Source organism: Scyliorhinus canicula, chromosome 12, assembly GCF_902713615.1.
Source record: "Scyliorhinus canicula chromosome 12, sScyCan1.1, whole genome shotgun sequence".
NCBI lineage: Eukaryota > Metazoa > Chordata > Chondrichthyes > Carcharhiniformes > Scyliorhinidae > Scyliorhinus > Scyliorhinus canicula.
The window spans coordinates 17,383,084-17,397,148 of record NC_052157.1 but is presented as its reverse complement, the minus strand read 5'-3'; positions in this window follow the sequence as shown (position 1 = coordinate 17,397,148).

Sequence of the window (14,065 nt, the reverse complement as noted above, 5' to 3'; positions counted from 1 at the left end):
AGGGGGAGCAGCTCCAAGTCGTGGTCCACATAGGTACCAACGACATAGGTAGGAAGAGAGATGGGGATTTGAGACAGAAATTCAGGGAGCTAGGGTGGAAGCTGAGAGCTAGAACAAACAGAGTTGTTATCTCTGGGTTGTTACCCGTGCCACGTGCTAGCGAAGTGAGAAATAAGGAGAGAGAGGAGTTGAACATGTGGCTACAGGGATGGTGCAGGAGGGAGGGTTTTGGTTTCCTAGATAATTGGGGCTCATTCTGGGGTAGGTGGGACCTCTTCAAACAGGATGGTCTTCACCTGAACCAGAGGGGTACCAATATCCTGGGGGGGAGATTTGCTAGTGCTCTTCGGGGGGGGGGGGGGGGTTTAAACTAATTCAGCAGGGGGATGGGAACCTAAATTGTAGTCCTAGTGTACAGGATGTTGAGAGTAGTGAGGTCAGGGATAGGGTTAAAAGTTCGAAAGAGGGCACCGGCAAGCAAGATGCTGGTTTGAAGTGTGTCTACTTCAATGCCAGGAGCATCCGGAATAAGGTGGGTGAGCTTGCAGCATGGGTTGGTACCTGGGATCTCGATGGTGTGGCGATTTCGGAGACATGAGTAGAGCAGGGACAGGAATGGTTGTTGCAGGTTCCAGGATTTAGATGTTTCTGTAAGAACAGAGAAGATGGTAAAAGAGGGGGGTGTGTGGCATTGTTAATCAAGGAAAGTATTACGGCGGTAGAAAGGACGTTTGAGGACTCGTCTACTGACGTAGTATGGGCCGAGGTTAGGAACAGGAGAGGAGAGGTCACCCTGTTGGGAGTTGTCTATAGACCTCCGAATAGTTCCAGAGATGTAGAGGAAAGGATTGCAAAGATGATTCTCGACAGGAGCGAGAGTTAACAGGGTAGTTGTTATGAGGGACTTTAACTTTCCAAATATTGACTGGAAATACTATAGTTTGAGTACTATAGATGGGTTAGTTTTTGAGCAGTGTGTGCAGGAGGGTTTTCTGACACAGTATGTAGACAGGCCAACAAGGGGCGATGCCACATTGGATTGGTACTGGGTAATGAACCTGGCCAGGTGTTAGATTTAGATGTAGGTAAGCACTTTGGTGATAGTGATCACAATTCGGCTATGTTTACTTTAGCGATGGGCAGGGATAGGAATATACCGCAAGGCAAGAATTATAGCTGGGGGAAAGGCAATTATGATGTTATTCGGCAAGATTTAGGATATATAGGATGGGGAAGGAAACTGCAGGGGATGGGTACAATCAAAATTGTAGCTTTTTCAAGGAACAGCTACCGCGTGTCCTTGATAAGTATGTACCTGTCAGGCAGGGAGGAAGTTGTCGAGCAAGGGAACCATGGTTTACTAAGGAAGTTGAAGCACTTGTCAAGAGGAAGAAGAAGGCTTATGTTAGGATGAGACATGAAGGCACAGTTAGGGCACTTGAGAGTTACAAGTTAGCCAGGAGGGACCTAAAAGGAGAGTTAAGAAGAGCGAGGAGAGGACACAAAAAGTCGTTGGCGGATAGGATCAAGGAAAACCCTAAGGCTTTCTATAGGTGTATCAGGAACAAAAGATTGACTAGAGTAAGTTAAGGGCCAATCAAGGATAGTAGTGGAAAGTTGTGTGTGGAATCAGAGGAGATAGGGGAAGCGTTAAATGGATATTTTTCGTCAGTGTTTACACTGGAAAAAGACAATGTTGTCGAGGAGAATACTCAGGTACAGTCGACCAGGCTAGATGGGATTGAGGTTCACAAGGAAGAGGTGTTAGCAATTTTGGAAAGTGTAAAACTAGATAAGTCTCCTGGGCCAGATGGGATTTATCCTAGGATTCTCTGGGAAGCCAGGGAGGAGATTGCGGAGCCTTTGTCCTTGATCTTTATGTCGTCTTTGTCGACAGGAATAGTGCCGGAAGACTGGAGGATAGCAAATGTTGTCCCCTTGTTCAAGAGGGGAGTAGAGACAACCCTGGTAATTATAGACCTGTGAGCCTTACTTCGGTTGTGGGTAAAATGTTGGAAAAGGTTATAAGAGATAGGGTTTATAATCATCTTGAAAAGAACAAGTTGATTAGCGATACTCAACACGGTTTTGTGAAGGGTAGGTCATGCCTCACAAACCTTATTGAGTTTTTTGAGAAGGTGACCAAACAGGTGGATGAGGGTAAAGCGGTTGATGTGGTGTATATGGATTTCAGTAAGGCATTTGATAAGGTTCCCCACGGTAGGCTACTGCAGAAAATACGGAAGTATGGGATTGAAGGTGATTTAGCGGTTTGGATCAGTAATTGGCTAGCTGAAAGAAGACAGAGGGTGGTGGTTGATGGAAAATGTTCATCCTGGAGTTCAGTTACTAGTGGTGTACCACAAGGATCTATTTAGGGGCCACTGCTGTTTGTCATTTTTATAAATGACCTGGAAGAGGGTGTAGAAGGATGGGTTAGTAAATTTGCAGATGACACGAAGTTCGGTGGAGTTGTGGATAGTGCTGAAGGATGTTATAGGTTACAGAGGGACATAGGTAAGCTGCAGAGCTGGGCTGAGAGGTGGGAGATGGAGTTTAATGCGGAAAAGTGTGAGGTGGTTCACTTTGGAAGGGGTAACAGGAATGCAGAGTACTGGGCTAATGGCAAGATTCTTGGTAGTGTAGATGAACAGAGAGATCTCGGCATCCAGGTACATAAATCCCTGAAAGTTGCCACCCAGGTTAATAGGGATGTGAAGAAGGCATATGGTGTGCTAGCCTTTATCAGTAGGGGGATTGAGTTTCGGAGCCACGAGGTCATGCTGCAGCTGTACAAAACTCTGGTGCGGCCGCACCTGGAGTACTGCGTGCAGTTCTGGTCACCACATTATAGGAAGGATGTGGAAGCTTTGGAAAGGGTTCAGAGGAGATTTACTAGGATGTTGCCTGGTATGGAGGGAAGGTCTTACGAGGAAAGGCTCAGGGACTTGAGGTTGTTTTCATTAGAGAGGAGAAGGCTGAGAGGTGACTTAATAGAGACATATAAGATAGCCAGAGGGTTAGATAGGGTGGACAGTGAGAGTCTTTTTCCTTGGATGGTGAAGACCAACATGAGCGGACATAGCTTTGAATTGAGGTGTGGTAGATATAGGACAGATATCAGAGGCAGTTTCTTTACTCAGAGAGTAGTAGGGGTGTGGAACGCCCTGCCTGCAACAGTAGTAGACTCGCCAAATTTAAGGGCATTTAAGTGGTCACTGGATAGACATATGGATGAAAATGGAATAGTGTAGGTCAGATAGGCTTCAGATGGTTTCACGGGTCGGCGCAACATCGAGGGCCGAAGGGCCCGTACTGCGCTGTAATATTCTATGTTCTATGAGTGTTGATTGTGTAATTTAGACCAGCTATTAAAAGACGGTTCACGTAAACCAAATTTATGCATGTGGTGCTTCTCTATTGCTGGCCAGTAATTTTCCAGATGATTTCCCTGATGTCTTTTGCATTAAAAATGTTCTAATGTTTATAATTATTTTAATAAGTGAATAGTTTTGTCAGCTTACCGACAATTATTGTTTAACTTAATTATCGCACCTTCAAGGCCTTCTACCAAGAGCTGTACACCTCAGAGCCCCCAACGGGGAAGGCTGGGATGAACCGGTTTCTTGATGGACTGGACATACCAGTTGTGGGAGAGGGCAGAAAACGGGATCTGGAAGCACCACTAGCACTGGGAGAGATCATGGAGAGCATTAGCTCCATGCAGACGGGGAAGGCGCCAGGACCGGACGGATTCCCGGCGGACTTCTACAAAAAATTTGCGACAGCGCTGGCCCCGCACCTGCGGGAGATGTTCACAGACTCGCTAGCTAGGGGCACACTGCCACCCACGTTAGCACAGGCCTCAATCTTGCTGATACCTAAGAAAGACAAAGACCCAACGGAATGTGGGCCATACAGACCCATATCTCTGCTGAACGCAGACGCCAAAATACTGGCCAAAATCCTAGCCAAAAGGCTAGAAGACTGTGTACCTGAGGTGGTCACAGAGGACCAGACGGGCTTCGTCAAAGGTAGACAGCTTACCGCGAACATCAGGCGCCTGCTGAACGTGATAATGAAGCCTACCGGGGAGAGAACACAAGAGGTGATCGTCTCCCTGGACGCAGAAAAGGCCTTCGACAGAGTCGAATGGAAATACCTCATAGAGGTACTGGAGCGGTTCGGGCTTGGAACAGGGTTCACCGCTTGGGTAAAGCTCCTATACAACGCTCCCATGGCGAGTGTACGGACCAACAATACCAACTCCCAATACTTCCAGCTGCACAGGGGCACCAGACAAGGATGCCCACTGTCCCCGCTGCTGTTCGCACTAGCAATCGAACCGCTAGCAATCGCGCTCAGGGCAGCAAAAAATTGGAGGGGGATCCGAAGGGGAGGTAGAGAGCACAGAGTCTCACTTATGCGGATGATCTGCTCCTCTATATTTCGGACCCACAAAGCAGCATGGACGGAATCATTGCGCTCCTGAAAGAGTTTGGAGCCTTCTCGGGCTACAAACTCAACATGAGCAAAAGTGAGATCTTCCCAGTACACCCGCAAGGGGAGGGGGCAGCACTAAAGGGGCTGCCGTTCAAACAAGCCCGAAATAAATTCCGCTACCTGGGGATCCAAATAGCCCATGACTGGAAAGGGATCCACAAATAGAACCTCACCAGCCTGACGGAGGAAGTTAAAAAGGACCTGCAAAGATGGAACACACTCCCGCTCTCCCTCGCGGGGAGAGTCCAGACGATCAAAATGAACGTACTGCCCAGGTTCCTCTTCCTGTTTAGATCCATTCCGATCTACATCCCCAAGGCCTTTTTCAAAGCGCTGGACAAACATATCATGGCGTTCGTATGGGGGGGTAAAAATGCTAGGATCCCAAAGAAGGTCATACAAAAAACAAAATCCAGGGGGGGGCTAGCCCTCCCGAATCTACAATTCTACCACTGGGCGGCAACAGCCGAGCGAGTAAGGGGATGGATCCAGGAGCCAGAAGCCGAATGGGTGCGTGCGGAGGAGGCCTCCTGCATGGGAACCTCCCTCCGGGCCCTCGCCACGGCAGCACTCCCATCCCCACCCAAAAAACACTCCACCAGCCCAGTGGTGACAGCCACCCTCCAATCCTGGAACCAACTGCGGCAGCCATTTGGCCTGTACAAAATGTCGGACGAGGCTCCCATCTGCAACAACCATAGGTTCAAACCAGCACTGACTGACGCCACCTTCAAAAGGTGGAGGCAGGACGGGGGGACACTGACAGTCAGGGACCTATACACGGACGACAGGATCGCAACACTGGACGAACTGACAGAGAAATTTCAGCTAGCTGGGGGGAACGAGCTACGGTACCTGCAGCACAAAAACTTCCTACAAAAGGAGACAAGGACGTACCCACAACCGCCACGACAGACACTACCGGAAGACCTACTGGACGCAAGTATCCTAGAGAAAGGGAACTGTAGTGACATGTATGACCGACTGGTAGATAGGGACGACACCGTACTGGACGCAACAAGAAGGAAATGGGAGGATGACCTGGGGATGGAGATAGGGTGGGGACTCTGGAGCGAAGCACTGCATAGGGTCAACTCCACCGCCACGTGCGCAAGGCTCAGCCTGACGCAACTAAAAGTGGTACATAGAGCCCACTTAACGAGAAACCGTATGAGTAGGTTCTTCCCGGAGGTGGAGGACAAATGTGAGCGGTGCCAAAGAGGCCCGGCCAACCACGCCCCCATGTTCTGGTCTTGCCCCAGACTTGTGGAGTACTGGACAGCCTTCTTCGAGGCTATGTCCAAAGTGGTGGGGGTGAGGGTGGAGCCATGCCCGATAGTGGCGGTCTTCGGGGTTTCAGACCAGCCAGATCTATTCCTGGGGAGGAGGGCGGACGCCCTTGCCTTTGCCTCCCTGATTGCCCGCCGTAGAATCCTGTTTGGCTGGCGGTCAGCAGCACCACCCAGAGCTGCAGACTGGCTGTCCGACCTCTCGGAATCTCTCCAAATGGAGAAAATCAAATTCGCCATCCGAGGGTCGGACGACAGCTTCCACAGAACGTGGGAGCCATTCATGCAACTGTTCCGGGACCTGTTTGTGGCCAACGTACATGAGGAAGAATAGTCGGGTGGCCAAGAACCAGGGGAAAATGGACGGGAATCGGGGAAGGTAGCCGGGGGAGGGGGGGGGGGGGGGGGGGTTACGGGCTCGGTATGGGGGTTTGATGGCAAGCCAAGGCCCAAAACCAAACTATAAATAAATGCCTATAAACATGTGCCTCGGCCATATTGGGGAATGTAAAATATGTATGCTGGCTAAAGGGGGCGGCCACAATTGTTGTTTGAAGGTGCTTACCTGTAAATATTCATGTTAAATTTTTGTGTTTTCCTTTTTTTTTTCTCTCTCTAATAATTTGTAATTTGTCATATATAAAATATGAAAACTCAATAAAAAAACATTTATAAAAAAACTTAATTATCGCTCTTATTTTATGTAACTACACTGCTGGGGAGATAGGAACAGGAGTAAGTTGCTCAGCCGCTCAAACCTGATCTGCCATTTTATAAGATCACGGCTGATCTATATTCTAACTCATTAACCCATTTTAGTTCTATAACCCTGAACACGTTGGAACACTTTATGAAGTGTAGTCACTGTTGTACGTTAGGAAACACAGGAGCCAATACACACACACTGTCAACTCCCATAAACAGCAATGTGATAATGCCTGGATTACCTTTTTTTGGTATTACTGCCTGAGGGATAAATATTGACCAGGACACTGGGGGTAACTCCACTACATTTCTTCAAAATAGTGTGTAGAAGGGACTTTAGCGTGCGGATTAATTGCCCGCTTAAGGGTTCTCATTTTATCTAGCTGCGTGGCTATATTTTATAAGAAAGGCACTTGCTAAAGCATGCTGGGAATGCTTGACTATAGTTTAACACTGCTTTTGAACGAAAATAAGTAGATCAGGTAACGTGAACAAAAATACTGCTTAGTATTTTGGACTCCGCCGTATTATGATAATAATGGGATCTTTTATATCAGCCTGAGTATGCAGATAGGGCCTGGGTTTAGCATCACATCTGTAAAATGACACCTCTAACTGTGTAGCACTCCATCAGTATTGCACTGGAGTGTCACCTTTGATTTTTGTAGTGAAGCTCGAGAATGGTACATGTGTTCACATGTATCCAAATATGATTCAAGGTTAGAGTATTACCAGCTGAGCCCAGTGAGTGCAGTGAAAAAGGCGATGGGGATTAATGTGATTGATTGGAGTGGGGAAAATAAACCAAAAGTTATCTTTCCATTCCAAAGTGACCCTAGAATGGTGAGCAATTCATCAGAGGAAAGCTGGATCCAATAATACTTATTGTGTTGTTCACTATTAACCTGAGAGCCTGGATACTTTCAGTGTATGGGAGTGGAGATGATGACTGTATCAGGAGGAATGAGTATTGGTGACGAGTGTGATGAATGTAGCAGTTTCAGATATGTTGTATTACATGTATTTGATACAGTAAAGGTTAAAAGCATGGGCTCTTGTGTGACTGCTGTAGACATGTTTTTAAAATCCTGGTTTAAAAGACAGCATAGATTTTTGGAGCCAGCGGTGCAATTAAAGCATTGTAAAAGTTTGGGTTGATGGACTTCTTTTTATATTCGGAGGGTTGCCTGGGGAGTAGATGGTTGGAGACAGTTTGGCTGAGTAAAATGATGTAGTTAATGGGAGGACCCAGCGGCTGGAGTAATCAGGTGTTAAGGTTTCAGAGTTAGTTTCTGGCTGGCCGATGAGCTGAAAAGGTTTCTGAAGAATATGGACGGAGATTTTGCATTATTCTGGCCCAGGGCTGGATTTTCCGCACCGCCGCGCCACAGTTCTGCTTCAGCACGCCGGCGGGATGCTCCGTTAAGCTGGCTGGTCAATGGGGTTTCCCATTGTTGGGCAGCCCCACGCCATTGGGAAACCCCCGGGCTGCCGGCAAAACAGAGCATCCCAACGGTGGAGAATCCAGCCCCAGGGTGTCAGGTCTCTTTCTTTCAAGCAGAATCAAAAGATCTCTTTTTCTCAAGGTGGAGTGTCCTAGACATCGCATTACAGCAAGTATTCATGAGTCTGCTAACTGCATTTAAAAGTGGATTGTGACTTGAAATGGTTCTGTTGTTTGAGTGGAAATGAAGATAGCAATTAAGTGTTATAGTGTCACTGTATTGATCAGCATTATTTAAGGGGTAATTATTTTTGTGTGATGTTAAAGATATTTTAATATTGTATCAGTAAATAATATACCATAATCCCTATTTTGTGTGAAATCACTCCTGTAGTGAGGTATCCTTCCCTCACAGTCTTACAAAATTAAAATCAAATATTGGGGTTTCTGTCCACTATCCTAGTCACAGTTGGGGTCTGCTCCGGAGTGGTAATACAAGGATATCAATAGTGGTATCGAGTTTGTTGTTGAACTGATTGGCAGCTACAAAGATGTCCTGGTGAATGGAGCGCCAAAGGCAAGCCTGCCGTGAGTTTGAAAGTGCCCCAGTAAGTGATTCTGTGGAGCTTGTTCACGAGGCCGCACAGAAGAGAATGTGGTTGGAAGGAAGAAGGGAGAATCGGGATTTGGCTGCAGGTGGATCAAAGAAAGTGATTGGACAGGACCTTATCTATGAATGACATGATGGGAGTAGAGAGGCCAAACGAGGTGACAAGGTTGAGAGGCTGACCTAACATAAATAGGAAAGATTACGTGAAGACCGTGATTAAGGCAGAGTAGGAGAACAGTGAACTTGGAGGAGAAAGGGCATGGGGAGTTGAGATGGAGAATTAAATCACGGAGGATGGGAAGTCACTTGGTGTCAAGGCTGAGGGAAGAAAACAGTGGAGGTATAGTATCCTAATGAACAATTTGGCTTTGTCATTGAGTGGGTAATAGAGACGTGAATTTTAAAAGATTAGCACCTGAGATGCACAAAGGTGGGGAAGGGGGAACCAAACAACATATAGTTTGGTCAGGGCAGCACGGTGGCCTAGTGGTTAGCACAACCGCCTCACGGCGCTGAGGTCCCAGGTTCGATCCCGGCTCTGGGTCACTGTCCGTGTGGAGTTTGCACGTTCTCCCCGTGTCTGCGTGGGTTTCGCCCCCATAACCCAAAAATGTGCAGAGTAGGTGGATTGGCCACGCTAAATTGCCCCTTAATTGGAAAAAATAATTGGCTAATCTAAATTTATAAAAAAAAACATATAGTTTGGTCATCACAGAATTTACAGTGCAGAAGGAGGATATTCGGCCCATCAAGTCGGCGCCAGCCCTTGGAAAGGGCACCCCACTTAAACCCATGCCTCCACCCGACCCCGTAACCCCACCTAACCTTTTGTTTTGGACACTAAGGGCAATTTATCATAGCCAATTCACCTAACCTGCACATCGTTGGACTGTGGAAGGAAACCGGAGCACCCGGAGGAAACCCACGCAGACACGGGGAGAACGTGCGGAATCTGTGACCCAAGCCGGGAATCAATCCTGGAACCCTGGAGCTGTGAAGCAACTGTGCTAACCATTGTGCTCCCGTGCTGCCCTGTCATAAAGGCCACAAAGTCACCAAAGCAGTCTACTCAGGGCACATGGCTGAAACGACAGCCAAATGAAGAGGCTTTGTTAAGAAGGATGATGATCAACTTAGTTTTCATTGAGTTCATGATGTTGATACAATCATCCATGATAAACACTTGGATGGCAAGGGTTTTGCTGAGAAATCAATGGTCATTCTGTCGGGTACTCTGCTCTGGGAGGGGTGGGTGGGACAGGAATGGTTTTGATTGGATTCTCCCCCGGTGGGAGTGCTGGATGGGAATATCACCAAGAAAGTGGGTTGGGGCATCTGGGTTTGCTGTTTGATATGAAACATCAATGATTTGGGCCCTTTGTAGGAGACACAATGGCGGCAAAGAGGAAAGCTGGTGACTTATCTCAGTGTCAGTGAAGTCTGGACTGATGACAAGATATTGAGAACGTCAAGATAGTGAAGAGCAGGAACAGGTACATGCAGGGAGAACAGTAACCCAGACAATTGAAATGAGGGGAGATGTGATGATAGGAGAGATGGGCATAGGAGGGATAAAGAGAAAAGTAGAAAGAAAGAGGAAAGAGAAATGATGGCCTTGGGTTGAAATGACAGCCATGAATGGACACAGGGGAACAAAAATTGCAGAGCAACATTAGGATAGATTAAAGAGAAATAGAGAGGTGACAATTGGATGCAGAACAATGTTCAACTGAAAACAGAAAAGGCTGGAAATATTCAGCAGGTCCGGCAGCATCTGTGGAGAGAGAAACTGAGCAAACGTTTTAGTGGGTGATTTGTTGTCAGTGTGTTGTTCCTTGTGTCTTAATAAAGCTCGTAGTCTCAAAGTTGGAGTAGATGCTTTATTGTGAGTTTGTTCTGTCTTCAGTGCTTAACTTACAGCACCCTCAAATGCTGCCTGCCTGTGTCTTGCTCCCTGTGTCTTGCTCCCTGTGTCTTGCTCCCAGTTCTCCCTTCTATGAAGTGTGCCCTCACTTCCTGTCCCTCTGTATTTATAGCTCTCCCGTGCTCCCTCTGGTGCTTGCTCAGTTGTATTGCATCTACACAGATCTACAAACACCACATTCCCCCCTTTTTTCTTTACATATTTTCTGTACATCGTTAAAGAAAATTGTACAAAACAGTTAGATTACTTACGATATGTGTATCTATACAAGTGATGGTGCTATTGCATATTTTACAAAGCCAATTTATATTTATGAGTCCAATCTTAATAAAAACATTTATGAGTCCAAACTTGATGAATTTGTTCATTGAGTTTTTTCTTTTTCGTTGTTGACGTGGTGATATTGATATTGCAACTCCTTGTGAATGTTGTCGGTGTTCTTGTTATTTTAAGTAACCAATATATCATCCCGAGGTGTTTGCATAGTCGAACCACTGATGTTGACTGACATGGACTTTTTTCTGTGCTTGTGATATCGATTTAGTATGTCATCTGCCTTGAAAGCTGGTGTGCTTGCTTGTTCTGGAGCAGATGTGAGTTTGTGCGATTCGTTGTCATCCCATGGCATGTTTGTAGTCTTGTCATTGTTTTGCAGTGTGCTGTAGCATTTTCCTTCATGTGCAGAGTTGTACCATTTTGTACAAGTCGTTGTTTCATTGCTGTTGTTTCTGTCGTTCCTGTCTTTGTTGTTTTCGTTGTCATTCTTGTTGCTGTTTTTGTCATTTCTGTCTTTGTTGTTGTCACTATTTTTGTTATGCTTCTTGTTGGTTTTATTGTTCTTCTTGTAGTTTTTTGTCGTTGTGCTTGTAGTTTTTGTTGTTGCTGTTGTTGTTCTTGTTTCTGCAGTGCTTCTTGCGATTTTTGTTGTTCTTATCGGGCTTCATGTTGCTTTTGTTCTTGCTGTTGTTGTTCTCGTTTCTGCTGTGCTTCTTGTGGCTTTTGTTTTTCTTGTTGTGCTCAATTAGTGTCCCATGTGGATAATTTGAGTCATTGTCACAGTTATTGGTGTGAGTGTCCTTTGTGGTATCTGTTACATTGAATTTTTCGTCTAGAGAATGATCTGATGTTGCATTGATGCTGGTGACATCAGTCACTTGTGGTGGATTTGCTTCCTCTTCCTTGCTTCCTTGGTGCTCCTCTTCTGGAGTAATTTGTGGTGGATTTAATTCATCTCCTTTGCTTTCCTGGTGCTCACCTTCTGGAGTCAAGTTCTTCACGATTTCATTTTCTTGTTGGTCTTGGTGCTCCTCTTCTGGAGTCAAAATCTTCACGTTTCTATTGACGCGGTCTGTCTGGACTCTGAAAAACAAATCATCTTTTGTTGCTTCGGATTTGGTATCGATTTCTTCATCATTTTTTGCATATCCGAATAACTCAGCCATGTCTGAGTAGTATTGTTCGAAAAACAAATCATCGTTTTTTGTTTCAGATTTTTTTTTGTTCTCTTCACTTTGGGTGGTGCAGACTGCTTGTTCCAGGGTGTTGTGAGAGTTATTTTCAACTGCTGGTGTAAGTTCAGCCGTTTTTTTTGTTTTTTGAGGCAAGAAAATTGGGTTTTACAGCTTTAAGTATCTTGTTTTTAATTTTCGGGCATTTCCCTTTTAAGTGGGCGTGGTCAGGATCCTCAGACGTCATGACATCATGCGTAGGAATCGATTGCGCATGCGCAAATCGGCCTTCCTTTACTGTGCGGTTTTGTGTCCACTTAATATTATTTGATCCACGACCTAAACGTTTTGAGACTGCGCATGCGCGGCTTGCGCATGCGCAGAACGCAAAACGGGTGATTGGAACTGCGCATGTGCGGCTTCTGTTTCCTGCACATGCACAGACGCACACTTTCGTTCTTGGTTCCCCAGAGACTGTAAAATGTGCTCCGACGCCATTTTACAGCGGATTTCAGTGTTCTTTTGTCCTGAAAAGTGTAAGTTACCTTTTCCTTTCGATCTGGACTGGATTTCAGCATTTTGTCTTTGTGAAAAATTCAAGTTACTTCTTCCTTTTGATCTCAACTGGATTTCAGCGTTTTGTCTATGTGAGAAGTTCAAGTTACTGTTTCCTTTTTATCTGTACTTTTCACTCGCGATTTCTAGACTGAACCCTTTCTGTTCTGATAGTGATTGTTTGAGTTTTGCATCACTCAGTCCCTGTGCAGTTTGGCCTCTGAGCATACCGTGCTGTTCAAATTCCATACAATACTCTTCAAATTTTTTTAGTATTATTTGTAAGTTGTTGCTATCTTCAGCTTTTGAGTATTTAAAGCCATTATATACTTTTTAAGCTTCATGTCCTGCAATGAGCAGTGCTATTTTCATTTTGTCTGAGGCTGCTGCTAAATCATTAGCTATGATATATATATCGAACACTTGTTTAAATCTTTTCCAGACATTACTTACATTACCGGTTAGGTCCAGCTGAGGTGGGGTTCCAACCCACATCATCGTCTTTCCAAGTCCAATGCCCGGTAGGAATTCCTCTTGCCATTTTAGTCTTTCTGTGTCTGCAGCTGAGTAATCTTGTAGTAAGCGTCTGAAGCCACTCCTGGGTACCATGTGTTGTTCCTTGTGTCTTAATAAAGCTCGTAGTCTCAAAGTTGGAGTAGATGCTTTATTGTGAGTTTGTTCTGACTTCAGTGCTTAACTTACAGCTACCTCAAATGCTGCCTGCCTGTGTCTTGCTCCCTGTGTCTTTCTCCCTGTTCTCCCTTCTGTGAAGTGTGCCCTCACTTCCTGTCCCCCTGTATTTATAGCTCTCTCGTGCTCCCTCTAGTGCTTGCTCAGTTATATTGCATCTACACAGATCTACAATCATCACATGAAACAGAAAATGCTGGAAATATTCAGCAAGTCCGGCAGCATCTGTGGAGAGAGAAACTGAGCAAACATTTTAGTGGGTGATTTTGTTGTCAGAACAGTCCACAGTGCAGCATATAGATTCATTCTAAATGGTTCACAATGAATATTAAACTATTACCAACTACAAATATATGAACATAGGAATTAGAAGCATCAGGTTCGGGTTAATTAGCAGGGTTACCTCACCACCTTTTCCTAGCTTCCTATCAATAATATCCCGCACGGGACCTGCAGGGTGGGAATGAATATCTTCTGCATGGTTCTCACGGAGTATGAACTCCCCTGCTGGAGGCTGCGGAACTCCATTAAGCATTGTATAAAAAGTTGGCCAGTAAGGCACTGACCAGAAAGAGACCCGGTTAGCACTGCTGCCTCACAGCGCCAGGGACCCAAGTTGAAATGTGACTGAGGATGACGGTGCGGAGTTTGCATGCCCTCCCCGTATCTGCATGGGTTTCCTCTGGCTGCCCCAGTTTCCTCCCACAGTCGAAAGATGTGCATGTCAGGTGGATTGGCCATGCTAAATTGCCCTTTAGTGTCCAAAGGTTAGATGGGGTTCCGGGGATAGGGCGTGGGAGCAGTAGGGTGCTCCTTCGGTGGGTCGGTGCAGACTCGATGGGCCTGTTCTATGATAAAGTAGCCACGGAAACACATTCTTTGTCACATGTGCCAATA